General features: G+C 46.9%; 1 protein-coding gene across 1 annotated transcript in view; it reads left to right on the top strand.

Annotated features, from left to right (window-relative positions):
* The first annotated feature begins 11,818 nt into the window (after positions 1–11,818).
* Positions 11,819–12,711, top strand: part of LOC308460037 (engulfment and cell motility protein 1-like) — an 84,528-nt gene continuing 83,635 nt past the window's right edge. Inside the window, exon 1 of the mRNA XM_080976079.1 lies at positions 11,819–12,242. The gene's annotated coding sequence lies outside the window, so the exon portion shown is untranslated. The remainder of the gene's footprint in view (positions 12,243–12,711) is intronic.

Raw genomic sequence — 12,711 nt, 5'->3', positions numbered from 1 at the left:
GGTGGCCAAAGTCTTGGAGCCTCAGCTTCAGGATCTGTCCTTCCAGTGAGCACTCAGGGCTGATTTCCTTCAGAATGGATAGGTTTGATCTTCTTGCAGTCCATGGAGCTCTCAAGAGTCTCCTCCAGCACCATAATTCAAAAGCATCAATTCTTCGGCCATCAGCCTTCTTGATGGTCCAGCTCTCACTTCCATACATCACTACTGGGAAAACCATAGCTATACCTATAGGATAATCCTGAATCTCATGCAAGGTGGCATTGCAAAATACCTCCATAACGATACACCAGGTTTGTGGAGTTGCTTTATCTGCCCCAGAGAACAAATTATCTTTATTTCCTCCATCATTCACAATCCAACAAAATAAAATAAAAATGTTAACATGCTGAATGGACTAAATATTGTGAATGTTCCTCTGCCAAAGTGCCTGAATTGTCTCCGAAGTCCAAGTGGCAGCCAGACTGATTGGCTGAAATCCCATCTGTGAGGGAATACACTTGATGCCATAGCCAAATAGCACCATGCGGTGTTCAACACAATGGAACATGATGCTCACGTGAGGACACAGGGCGAGAATATATATTAGATGAATAAGTCAATGGGAGTCTTCAGAATGAGTGGACCATTTCAGAAAAGCTGTCCCGAGGTGTTTCCAAAACAAAGGCTTCCTTGAACTAATTTGTTCTGTGGAAAACCAGTCTTCCCATAATAGTGATGGGGGCAGGTATCTGGTTATTTATGAATGGCCAACTATTTTGCGCAATAGTTGGCCATTTCGGGCCCTCTGTTTATCAGAAGAAAGCATGCTTTGCCAAAGTGGACTAACCAGCTGCCACAGCGAAATACTTTTGAGGCAATTGCATAACATCAGTTAGCACATGGCATTTCAGAATACAGACTGAAAATACTAGGGTAGGAAAAGGTTGGAACGGGTGACGTTCACACGGATTGAAGTCACTGTCTTGCTTCATGTTTGCTACTTCTGTCTACTTAAAATTAGGAGCCTTCATGCTGGGTCAGTGGCAGTCAAGGGTAGCCAGCATAATCCCTTGACCACCAGTTGTTTTGCACTACAGCTCCTATCAGCCCTGGCCTAGATGGCCAATGCAGAGGGATGATGGGAATCATAGAATAGAATCATAGAATCATAGAGTTGGAAGAGACCACAAGGGCCATCGAGTCCAACCCCCTGCCAAGCAGGAAACACCATCAGAGCACTCCTGACATATGGTTGTCAAGCCTCAGCTTAAAGACCTCCAAAGAAGGAGACTCCACCACACTCCTTGGCAGCAAATTCCACTGTCGAACAGCTCTTACTGTCAGGAAGTTCTTCCTAATGTTTAGGTGGAATCTTCTTTCTTGTAGTTTGGATCCATTGCTCCGTGTCCGCTTCTCTGGAGCAGCAGAAAACAACCTTTCTCCCTCCTCTATGTGACATCCTTTTATATATTTGAACATGGCTATCATATCACCCCTTAACCTCCTCTTCTCCAGGCTAAACATGCCCAGCTCCCTTAGCCGTTCCTCATAAGGCATCGTTTCCAGGCCTTTGACCATTTTGGTTGCCCTCCTCTGGACATGTTCCAGTTTGTCAGTGTCCTTCTTGAACTGTGGTGCCCAGAACTGGACACAATACTCCAGGTGAGGTCTGACCAGAGCAGAATACAGTGGCACTATTACTTCCCTTGATCTAGATGCTATACTCCTATTGACGCAGCCCAGAATTGCATTGGCTTTTTTAGCTGCCGCGTCACACTGTTGGCTCATGTCAAGTTTGTGGTCAACCAAGACTCCTAGATCCTTTTCACATGTACTGCTCTCAAGCCAGGTGTCCCCCATCTTGTATTTGTGCCTCTCATTTTTTTGCCCAAGTGCAATACTTTACATTTCTCCCTGTTAAAATTCATCTTGTTTGTTTTGGCCCAGTTCTCTAATCTGTCAAGGTCGTTTTGAAGTGTGATCCTGTCCTCTGGGGTGTTAGCCACCCCTCCCAGTTTGGTGTCATCTGCAAATTTGATCAGGATGCCCTTGAGTCCATCATCCAAGTCATTGATAAAGATGTTGAATAAGACCGGGCCCAAGACAGAACCCTGTGGCACCCCACTAGTCACTCTTCTCCAGGATGAAGAGGAACCATTGATGAGCACCCTTTGGGTTCGGTCAGTCAGCCAGTTACAAATCCACTGAGTGGTAGCATAGTCAAGACCACATTTTACCAGCTTCTTTACAAGAATATCATGGGGCACCTTGTCAAATGCCTTGCTGAAATCAAGGTAGGCTACATCCACTGCACTCCCTTCATCTACCAGGCTTGTAATTCTGTCAAAAAACGAGATCAGGTTAGTCTGACATGACTTATTTTTCAGAAATCCATGCTGACTATTGGTGATCACAGCATTCCTTTCTAGGTGCTCACAGACTGTTTGCTTAATGATCTGCTCCAGAATCTTCCCTGGTATTGATGTCAGACTGACTGGGCGGTAATTATTTGGGTCCTCTCTTTCCCCCTTTTTGAAAATAGGGACAACATTTGCCCTCCTCCAGTCTGCCAGGACTTCGCCTGTTCTCCAGGAATTCTCAAAGATGACTGCCAGTGGTTCTGAGATCACATCTGCCAGTTCTTTTAATACTCTTGGATGCAGTTCATCTGGCCCTGGAGACTTGAATACATCTAAACTAGCCAAGTATTCTTGTACTATCTCCTTAGTTATTCTGGGCTGTGTTTCCCTTGCTGAATCTTTTGCTCCAAATTCTTCAGGTCAGGCATTGTTTTCTTCATCAGAGAAGACTATGGCAAAGAAGGCATTGAGGAGTTCAGCCCTTTCTGTGTCCCCTGTTTGCATTTCACCATCTTCTCCTCTGAGTGACCCCACTGTTTCTTTGTTCTTCCTTTTGCTACGAACATACCCATAAAAGCCTTTTTTGTTGCTTTTAACCTCTCTAGCAAGCCTGAGTTCATTCTGTGCTTTAGCTTTTCTGACTTTGTGTCTACACGTGCTGGCTATTTGTTTGAATTCCTCTTTGGTGGTTTCCCCCCTTTTCCATTTTTTGTACACATCCTTTTCATATTCATAAAAAGGTAAAGGTAAAGGATCCCTGACAGTTAAGTCCAGTCACGAATGGACTCTGAGGTTGCGGTGCTCATCTCGCTTTACTGGCCGAGGGAGCCGGCGTTTGTCCACAGACAGTTTTTCCGGGTCATGTGGCCAGCATGACTAAGCCGCTTCTGGCGAAACCAGAGCAGTGCATGGAAACGCTGTTTACCTTCCTGCCAGAGAGGTACCTATTTATCTACTTGCACTTTTTGGCGTGCTTTCGAACTGCTAGGTTGGCAGGAGCAGGGACCGAGCAACGGGAGCTCACCCCGTCACAGGGATTCGAACCACTGGCCTTCTGATTGACAACCCCAAGAGGCTCAGTGGTTTAGACCACAGCACCACCCGTGTCCCACCACGTTGGCAACCCCTCGTTTAGAATTTTTATGTTATCCAACTAAAACAAAAATAAAGTGTGTCATTGATGACAGCCATTGCCTCAAAGAGGACAAAACTGGGGCTTCAGGGAACTATAGTACATTTATTTTCAGCCAGATACTAAACAAACTAAAATGAGGTAACTGGTCGGTAGCCATTTTGTCATCTGCCATGGAATGGTTTGATGAGCGTTCTTCCTCATAAACACATAATAATACATATTCATTAGGACTTCTTTTGATTAAAGCACTGAGGGGAATAATCACTTCATCTTTGGGACAATTTATTTTTCTTTCTTCAGAAAACTAGACTAGGAGTATTATCTGGTTTTTAACTAAAAACCTTTCAGTAGGAAACACAAATCTTTCATGAATTCCCATTTGGGAAAACTCTATTTAATTTGGTCTCATCATTTCCTCTGAAATACCTGTTCTTCAAGTCAGAAAACAGTACGTACTCTTTTAGGCTAACAAAGTCCTTATTGTGGAATCGGATTTTCAAAAGGATATCCCTTTTTTTATTTAAAATGACCAGGTGCCAAGGCAGGCAGCCCCCACACCCAAGGCTTTTAAAGTGTCCCAAAGAGGGAATTTTGGCAAGTCCAGCTTTTCTCACCTCTGTGTCATGAGCCACACTGCCAAAATCCTCAGTTTGACCCAATTCACAAAACTGATTTTATGCTCAGGAATTCCTTTCAACATGAGAGCGCAGTGTCGGACATATAAATCATTGGTCATTACACGATGCTTTTACTAAAGCCCCTGGCAGCTTTCACAGACATATTCTAAAGCTATCAGTTATTGGCTATTCACGTTGCCATGACATATGTTAAAGGCAGGCAATGGCAAAGCATGTATATTTAAGGGTTCAAACAAAAGATGCATTTCATCAGGCAAGGAGAGTAGATGTAGGGAAGATAATAATGAACACTTACAGGAGGGCTGGCCTGCCCATCATCTCTGTGCAGCAAACTACTGAGTGCTTGATAACCACATTTTCACAGCCTTAGGCAGACCATAAAAACAGGATAGTTTTTTGAAGCCTTGATGGGATGCCACACATGGCTGGTGAGCTATTTTGAGGTGGCTGGTGGTCCAGATTTGCACAAGTCGACTACAGTAGATTGCACTGAGACATCAACTTGAAGAGACATTTACACCTGTTAAAAGAGGGAATCCAGATGCCAGCTGACATTCTCGTTGCCATTTATAGCGGGCATTGCTCCCTTGTCTTTAAGAAAGACACAAAATGTAAGCAGGTGAATCTTCTCCTGGAGTGGTGATGGTAGGGAAGATTCACCTGCTTACTTTCGGGTTGTCTGGCTGCGGTTAGAAATGCCAGAGTGCCAGGAAGCCAGTTTGGACCACAACCTGCAGAGAAAACGCAGCCAGTGTGGTGTAGTGGTTAAGAGCAGTGGACTCGTAATCTGGGGGACCGGGTTTGCTTCCCCGCTCCTCCACCTGCAGCTGCTGGGTGACCTTGGGCCAGTCACACTTCTCTGAAGTCTCTCAGCCTCACTCACCTCACAGAGTGTTTGTTGTGGGGGAGGAAGGGAAAGGAGATTGTTGGCCGCTTTGAGACTCCTTCGGGTAGTGATAAAACGGGATATCAAATCCAAACTCTTCTTCTTCTTCAACAAGCACCCTTGGAAAGGGGGAGGGGACGATAGGGTGCTGCTCAGTGTTTTTTTTTATAAAAAAAATGTTTAGGGGTACTCTCAAAATCAACATTTTATACTTTGAATTGGGAAAAATAAATACAGTAAATGGACAGAAGTACAAAGATTCAAGAAATGTTTAGGGGTGTGCGTACCCCCAGAAAACAGCACTGGTGCTGCTCAGATTAAACCTTGGCTTATGATCTGTGGCCACATTGTCTACGTTTCTAAACTCTCTTTGAAAGATGCGTGAGCAACTAAATTTTGGCAGAGCTTGCACTCCAGCCAGCTCCCCAGCCTTGAACACGTCTTTGGCAAGGGTGGTATTTTCCAGCCACAAATATAATCTTCCCCTACGAAATATGCAAAATACAGCATGACCGGAAGACAGAATGTTGCACGGGGGGACACGCCATCTTATAACAATATGCTACGGCAGAAGAGAAGGGAAGGACAAGTATGTACTGGTATAAATAGAGCAACATCTGGGGCCTCACTGAAGTAATAAACATCCTTCGTCTCACTTCGGACCACAAGAGGCTCTCACAGTGGATTGTTCATACCTAAAAGGTGGGGTGGGGGTAATAACATAGAAACCAACTTGCAATCAAACCCACTTTCCTGGATTTGCTCCATTTAATTCAAGAGGACTTACTTCTGAGTATTCGTGCACAGAGGTGCACTGAAAGTGTCAAGGACAAGGGTTCCTAGCCGTGTTCCAAGAAGGAATGGGAAGGCTTGTTGGAGGAGGGAGGGAAACGGTGTGAGTTTGGGAGCCGCTTGGCAGAAAGGAGCCCTTGAGCATCTGCAAGGGCAGGCGCTTGCTTTTGGGAACTGAGTACATATCTGTGCTGCAAACAAACAATCTGACTCTGACTCCAAGAGACTGCCGCTCTGCCACACGGAGCTAAGAGCAATTGATTTATTTATTAGGAATATTTATAACTTGCCTTTCTCATTCAAAACTGAACCACTCAAGGCAGCTAGCGTTCATCAGAAATGGAAAGCTAGAATCATAAATCAAAGTTAGCCAATGGGGGATGCATAAAATTATTATTAATGATAATAATGAGGATAATAATAATTTCATTTATGAATCACTCCCCATGATGCATCCCAAAGTGATTTACAATATAGGGGAAACGTATATGAAGTTAGGGGCTTTGCTCTTGCTCACCCTGCTCATCAACCCCCCTGACACTCCCCCCCCACAGTACCCCCCCTTTCCTCTTCCCAAACCATGCAACTACAAAGTTCTTTTCACACACCCCACCCAAGCCCATGTCTGAAGCCACTTCCCTCTCCTCTTGCCTTGCTCTGCATCCCTCTTATTCAGGCCTTCCTGCTCCATTATGCAACCCATTTCCACTTCCTCTCCCTTTTCCCCAGCCACTCTCCTTACTTTTTCAACTCTTTCTTGCACACAGATCACCCCTCTCCATGCCTTCTTCCCTCTCCTATTCTGCAGCCCCCTTTGCACACAAACCCCATGCTGATATATGCCACCATATCTTTGAGATGAATAGAATCACTAAGAGCAAGCCTGTCAGTTGGCTCATTCAATTAGAGAACATCCTCTGTTGTTTAAGTCTGCCATTTTCCTCCTTGTTTCCCCACCCTTCTTTATTCAAATTCCTGCTGTTGTTTAAAAGTGCCATTTTTCTCAGTGCCCCTCCCCTCTCACTCCCATGCCTTAGCCCCTGGTGTTGTGCAGCCCGCCTTCTCTTTTGTTCCCCTACCCCACCCCAATTTAAGGCAAATCTGGGATTGTGATGAGGCACTATAAATCCTCTGATGAAGGCTGCGTGACGACAGCCTTATATTTCTATGTCTATAGGAAGACAGGTCTGTATAAAAACTGTCAAGCAACTCCATATATAAAAACAAGACAGAACAACAGAGCATATATAAAATGCGTTCAGATCCAATACAGATACCAATTAGGATAAAGACCTCTATTTAGAAAGCAAAATTAACCAAGAGGATGCAGGTCAGAAACCTTCCCAAATAAATTTTCAGGAGGTGGCATATGGATGCACTGAGGCAAGGTGGAAAAGTCCTTTCGCATGTTTGTGCCAATCACACCTTAGCTGAGACGTGGAAGAGGTCCTCTCCCCATAAGGCCCTTAGTAGGAACATATGGCAGCAAATGGTCCTTTAACTATTCTCTCCCCCCCATTTTTTAAATAGTTCTTCGTTTATTTTTTTCTTAATACAGAAAATAGACTATCACTCCCAATTTCAGTGCCTCAAACGTAGAAAAGAAAAAGTAAATAGTTTTACAAATACAGAAATCTTATAGCAAAGTTGGATAGCCCTAACATAAAGGATAGCAGTTGTTGGTTGTAACAAAATCCCTTGTTAATTTGACTGCGACACACATCTTTCCAAATATATGAGTCTTGTTGTAGCCATATATTCCAGAATGCTGCAGGAGAGATTGTTCTTTTGTAGGGATATTTGTCTACATTAGAAACACCCAACAGTCAGCTGAAAATGTTTATTTCTTTTTTTGACCTCTAGCAGTATGGAGATGTTGAGTCAATTTTTGAGTGCAATTTCCCACACCTTATTAAACCATTTTTGGAAGCTCAAGCTGCATAGAGTTTTCTAAAACCTGGTTATCAAAGTGGAGCTGCTGTTAACAGAAAACCGACGAGAGTCTTACATTGCCGGTCTTTCCCCCCCAATGAAAAGTTTCAACACACTGGTGTTTCTGTTGCTTGTTTGTGCCCACACTAGTTTAGAGATCTCATTAACGATATAGTCCCAGAAAGTCAGAAACTTTAATACATTCCCACATGCATGTAGAAGAAAGACTGCCACCCCAGATCCCCTCTAATGGAGATTTGTGTGTGTGTGTTTTATATTCTGACTCGAGTAAAATACAATTTCTGCATGAACCAACTGCACAGGCTAACATTTAGTTTCCAGGCCTACCGTATTTTTCGCCCTATAGGATACAGTTTTCCCCCTCCAAAAATGAAGGGGAAATGTGTGTGCATCCTATGGGGCGAATGCAGGCTTTCGCTGAAGCCTGGAGAGCGAGAGGGGTCGGTGCGCACCGACCCCTCTCGCTCTCCAGGCTTCAGGAAGCTATCCGCAAGCCCTGCAAGCCCGGCGGGAGGTCCCGCGGGCTCGCAAGGCTTGCGGGCAGCAGCCCACAAGCTCCAGGGACAGCAGGGAGGCGCAGCGCCGCCACCCCGCTATTCCCGGACCTGATCTGGAGGCTGGCGGGGGGGGGGGAGAAGCAAGCTTGCTTCTCCCCATCGCCAGCCCCACAAGCTCGGGGGGCAGCGGGGCAAGCCGCTGCCCCACGGAGGCTAGAGAGGCTGTCCCTGAAGGCAGAAGAGGGAGACGGAGCGCTCCGTCTCCCTCTTCTAGCTTGGGGATGGCTGCGAAAACCTGTGGGGAAATAAAAAATTTTCCCTTGATTTCCCCCCAAAAAACTAGGTGCGTCCTATGGGCCGATGCATCCTATAAGGTGAAAAATACGGTAATTTAAAGTGCTGGTTTTGACCTAAAAAGCCCCCAAAGGCTCAGGATCACAATATCTCAAGGACCGCCTCTCCCCATATGAACCAACCTGGTCTCTGTGATCATCTTCTAAGGCCCTTCTTTGTGCGCCTCTTCCATAAGACGCTGGAGGCTGGCAACATGAGAACGGGACTTTTCTGTGGTGACTCCCCTCTCGTGCAATGCTCTCCCCAGGCAGGCTCACCTAGTGCCCGCATTATATATCTTTAGCCGCCAGGTGAAAACATTTCTCTTTCTATGGCCTTTTAAATGTGTTTATGGTAAGGGGTTTGGGCGATGGGGAATTATTGGTCTGTTTTCGTTTTATTATGTATTTTGTGTTCTCATTTTGTATTTGTATTTTGTGAACTGCCTTGTGCCCTTAGATGGTGGTATACAAATAATAATGATAATAGTAATAATAATAGGATGAAAATTTTGGTATTTTTTTGGTGAGAATCTTTCAGTCTTGTAAGTTTATTGGTTTTTAGGACTAATGTCTATTTCCTTGTCTTTCAGATAAAATTCTGGATGACCCTCAAGAGGAATCAATGGGAATATACCGGGCTCCAGCATTTATTTTCTGAATTTCCAGATTTTTAATCAGTTGGATAGTGTTTTGGTTTTACAGTCTACTTCTCTGTTGTTGTTGTTTTAAATACACCAATACAATAAAAGTATTCTTATTTGTACCCAGTGTTTCATTCATGTAAGAAAATAGGTGCCTGAGTTGATAGGCCTCTTCATATAATTTTAACTGTGGGGTTTTGGTCCTTTAACTATTCTGATCCCAAAATGTTTTCGGGCTTTAAATGTGGTAACTCGTGCTTTGACTAGTGCCTGCAAACAGATTGGCTGTCACATGCTCGACAAAACCTTCCCAGTCAGTCGCTTATCTGCTACTTTCTGCACCAGCAGTGATCAAGACCGAAATGATGTCTTTAAACTAATAATTCATGACCCATAAGAACTTAAGAAGATTCCTGCTGGGTCCATTTAGTCCAGCATCGTTTTCCCATCGCTGGCCACCAGATGCTGCCACGGTGCAGGCAAGCAAGGCCTCCGCAGTTGGTCTGCAGGGGCACATTCTCTCTCAACAGGGATGGTCTATTCAGCCATCAGACCTAATAGCAGCCGATAGATAGATGGATGCACCCTCCCTTTTAAAGACATCAGCCAGCACAGCACTTTTGTGGCAGTGAATGTTATAAATTAATGATAGAATGAGTGAATAAGTACTTTGGTTTGGGTCTCCTGCATCTATTGCCAACCCATTTTGCTGGGTGACCCCCGTGGGCCGGCATCAGGGACTGGCATCACTGGGCCCCTGCCAAGGTCTACACCCAAACAGGGGGTTGATCACTGGGTCCTCGGAGGCCCCATTGTTGCTGTCGCCCTCTCTGACCGTGGCGGCAGGGGACAAGCGTGAGAAGGAGCATCCTCCTCCATCTGTGTCTTGGGCCAGAGGGAGAGGAAACACAAATGGGAACAAGTCTTTTTTACTAGTAAGTCACTGTCTTTCAGACCCTGTCAGGTGGCCTCCAGGATGTATGGACAGGATAATGTAGAATCTCTGTGCAAACAAATCCGGATGAATGTTCACTGTTGTATAACCTCCCAGGAAACAAATGAGAACAAATGCACAAGAGAGCGGGTGTCGTAAAACCGCCATGCAACCTTTGTGTGTGCGATCCAGGATTAATGCTCAAAACACAGATCCCACGGGCTTAAAAAGGGACCCAAGAGTAGGCAAATGTTCAACACAATTTTAAAATCACTTGGCTCCAGAACCTGACTACTTTATAGCCCATTCACTAACAGCACAGTATATATGGTCTACCCTAGTCTCAGTGTCCTCATTGCAGGACTCAGCAGGGAGGAAGGGGCCAAGACTAGGATGATCTGATTCTGCCTGCCTGTTGGCCTCCCTGCCTTCTGCTCTATCAACCCCAGTGGGCACCAGCCAGCCAGGTCTTTGTGAGGTCTAGGCCTGTTCAGTGCCTGGACAAGAGACCTTCCACTCAGCCATGCCTTCTTTTCAGGATTTACAGTACTCCATTCCATTCCACAGCAATGGAGTGTGCGGATTCAGAGTTCTGTCCTTAGGGCACTTTCCTGCAAAGCTCGGGTTCCCCCAATCCTGCTAACGCCTCTGGTGTGTGGATGGTGGTCTTTGGGTCACAAAACAATTGACACCTGGAGAATAAGCTTCCTTAGCACAGTGGTACCTCAGGTTAAGAACTTAATTCGTTCCAGAGGTCCGTTCTTAACCTGAAACTGTTCTTAACCTGAGGTACCACTTTAGCTAATGAGGCCTCCTTCTGCCGCCGTGCCACCGCTGCGCGATTTCTGTTCTCATCCTGAAGCAAAGTTCTTAACCTGAGGTACTATTTCTGGGTAAGCGGAGTTTGTATCCTGAAGCGTCTGTAACCCGAGGTACCACTGTATACCATAGATGTGTTTGGGAGGTATGTGCGTTCATCTGACTTAATTTTATTCATTTATTTCACTGAGCAATCTCTACTACATCTACGCACTTGCCTACTCTCGCCTTTCACACTCTGTCTCATGTACGTGTGAACTATGGAGTTCCTGAAAACTGAACTGGAGCTGCCTCAAAAAGAAATGGCCAGAGATCCGCCTGCGCCTTTCAAGAACAGCTTAACGTGTAGTAAAACAGCAGCTGAAGCTTTTCACAGCATGGAGATAAACACCCATCACTTGCTAAGAGGGGCAAAGCACGCCTTGCAAGGCTCAACTACAGCGATGGCTGGTTGCAAACAAATTTGAAACTGGAGGTATATAAATACATATCCCCTCGGGGTCCTTTCCAAGTCCACAATTCTATATATGCGACATAATGTGCTCACTGCCGCCCTCGCTTGCTAAGGATCCGCGCTGCTGCTGAGCTGCGCTTGCACGCGCCTCCAAAAAGCAAGTGTTATCTTGGGTCAATCCCACGTAAGCGCAGCGAGTGTTTTGGGCAGTCGCTGCCCGCAAATCCACCCCCAGCCACCCTCTAAAGTCTAATGGGAAGCGGCTCCTGCCTGCGCGACACTCTTCCGGCTTGCAGCAGCATTTCCCAGCAAAACACACTCAAAAGGGCGCGTTGCTTTGTTTTTATTTTTTAAGGTGCCTTCTGAACGCCGAGGCAGAGAGCCGAGCCGAGCCGTTACGCGCCGCTGTCTTTTCGCCAAGGCCTGGCAAGTTGGAAGGGTCCCCCATCCCCGGGAACCGCGTCGTTGCGCAAAGCCCGCAAAGCCCTCGGCAGTTGGAATGAACATGCCTTTAGGATCGCGCCGGATCAGCGATTTAAATCCGTGAAGACCGAAGGCGGATGCATGGCGAAAATCAGCAGCAGCAGCAGCAGCAACTCTCCGTCTCCAAAGAAACGCTGAGTTTTGAAGAGATCTTCTTGGGGGAGGCTTCTTTGCAGATGCAAATCGCGTCTCCGGCCAGCAGGAGGAAGGAAGAGGAAGTGCGAGCGGCGGCGGCGGCGGGGCTTCTGTGCGGGGTGTGCTGCGCGCGTTGGAGTCTGATGATGGGATAGAAAGAGAAAGAGAGAGTCGCAAAGAGAAGCGCCCAAACAAGCCGCGGTAAGAGGCCAACTTCCCCGGCGCAGGAGGCGCTGCCCGGCGGAGCCCCCGCCGAGCGCGGCGCCCTCCAGCCTCTGCGGCAGCGCAGCCAACTTCCTCCTCCGCTCCGGGATCCCCGGGCTGCGGGCTGCTTGCTGGGCTTCACGGCTAGGATTGCGGGCAGGGGGAGGAGGGGGGGTGGGCTCGCAAGATTGCACGCGCTCCTCCGGGGGCGCGGGCTGCTGCTGCCGCCCTGGACGGGGAGGTGCAGCTGCGGCTTTCTTTTGCGGGGAGGCTGCCGTCCGCTCGGGAGCAAGTCCCGCGGAGTTGGCTGGGGTGGGTGGCGGGGGTTGACCCTTCTCCCCGCCGTGGGGACCTGACGCGCTCTACCTGCTTGGGAAATGCGGCCCCTTTGCACGGGGGGGGGGGCCGCAGGGGAGCTGATCCTGCAAAGAAGTGGGCGCTGGGCGAGTGCAGGGTGGGTGGCCGC

This window comes from Podarcis pityusensis (assembly GCF_964106645.2).
Source record: "Podarcis pityusensis genome assembly, chromosome: 12".
Classification (NCBI taxonomy): Eukaryota; Metazoa; Chordata; class Lepidosauria; order Squamata; family Lacertidae; genus Podarcis; species Podarcis pityusensis.
Note: the sequence above shows the minus strand (reverse complement) of the source record. Positions and strands in the feature narration are given on the sequence as shown.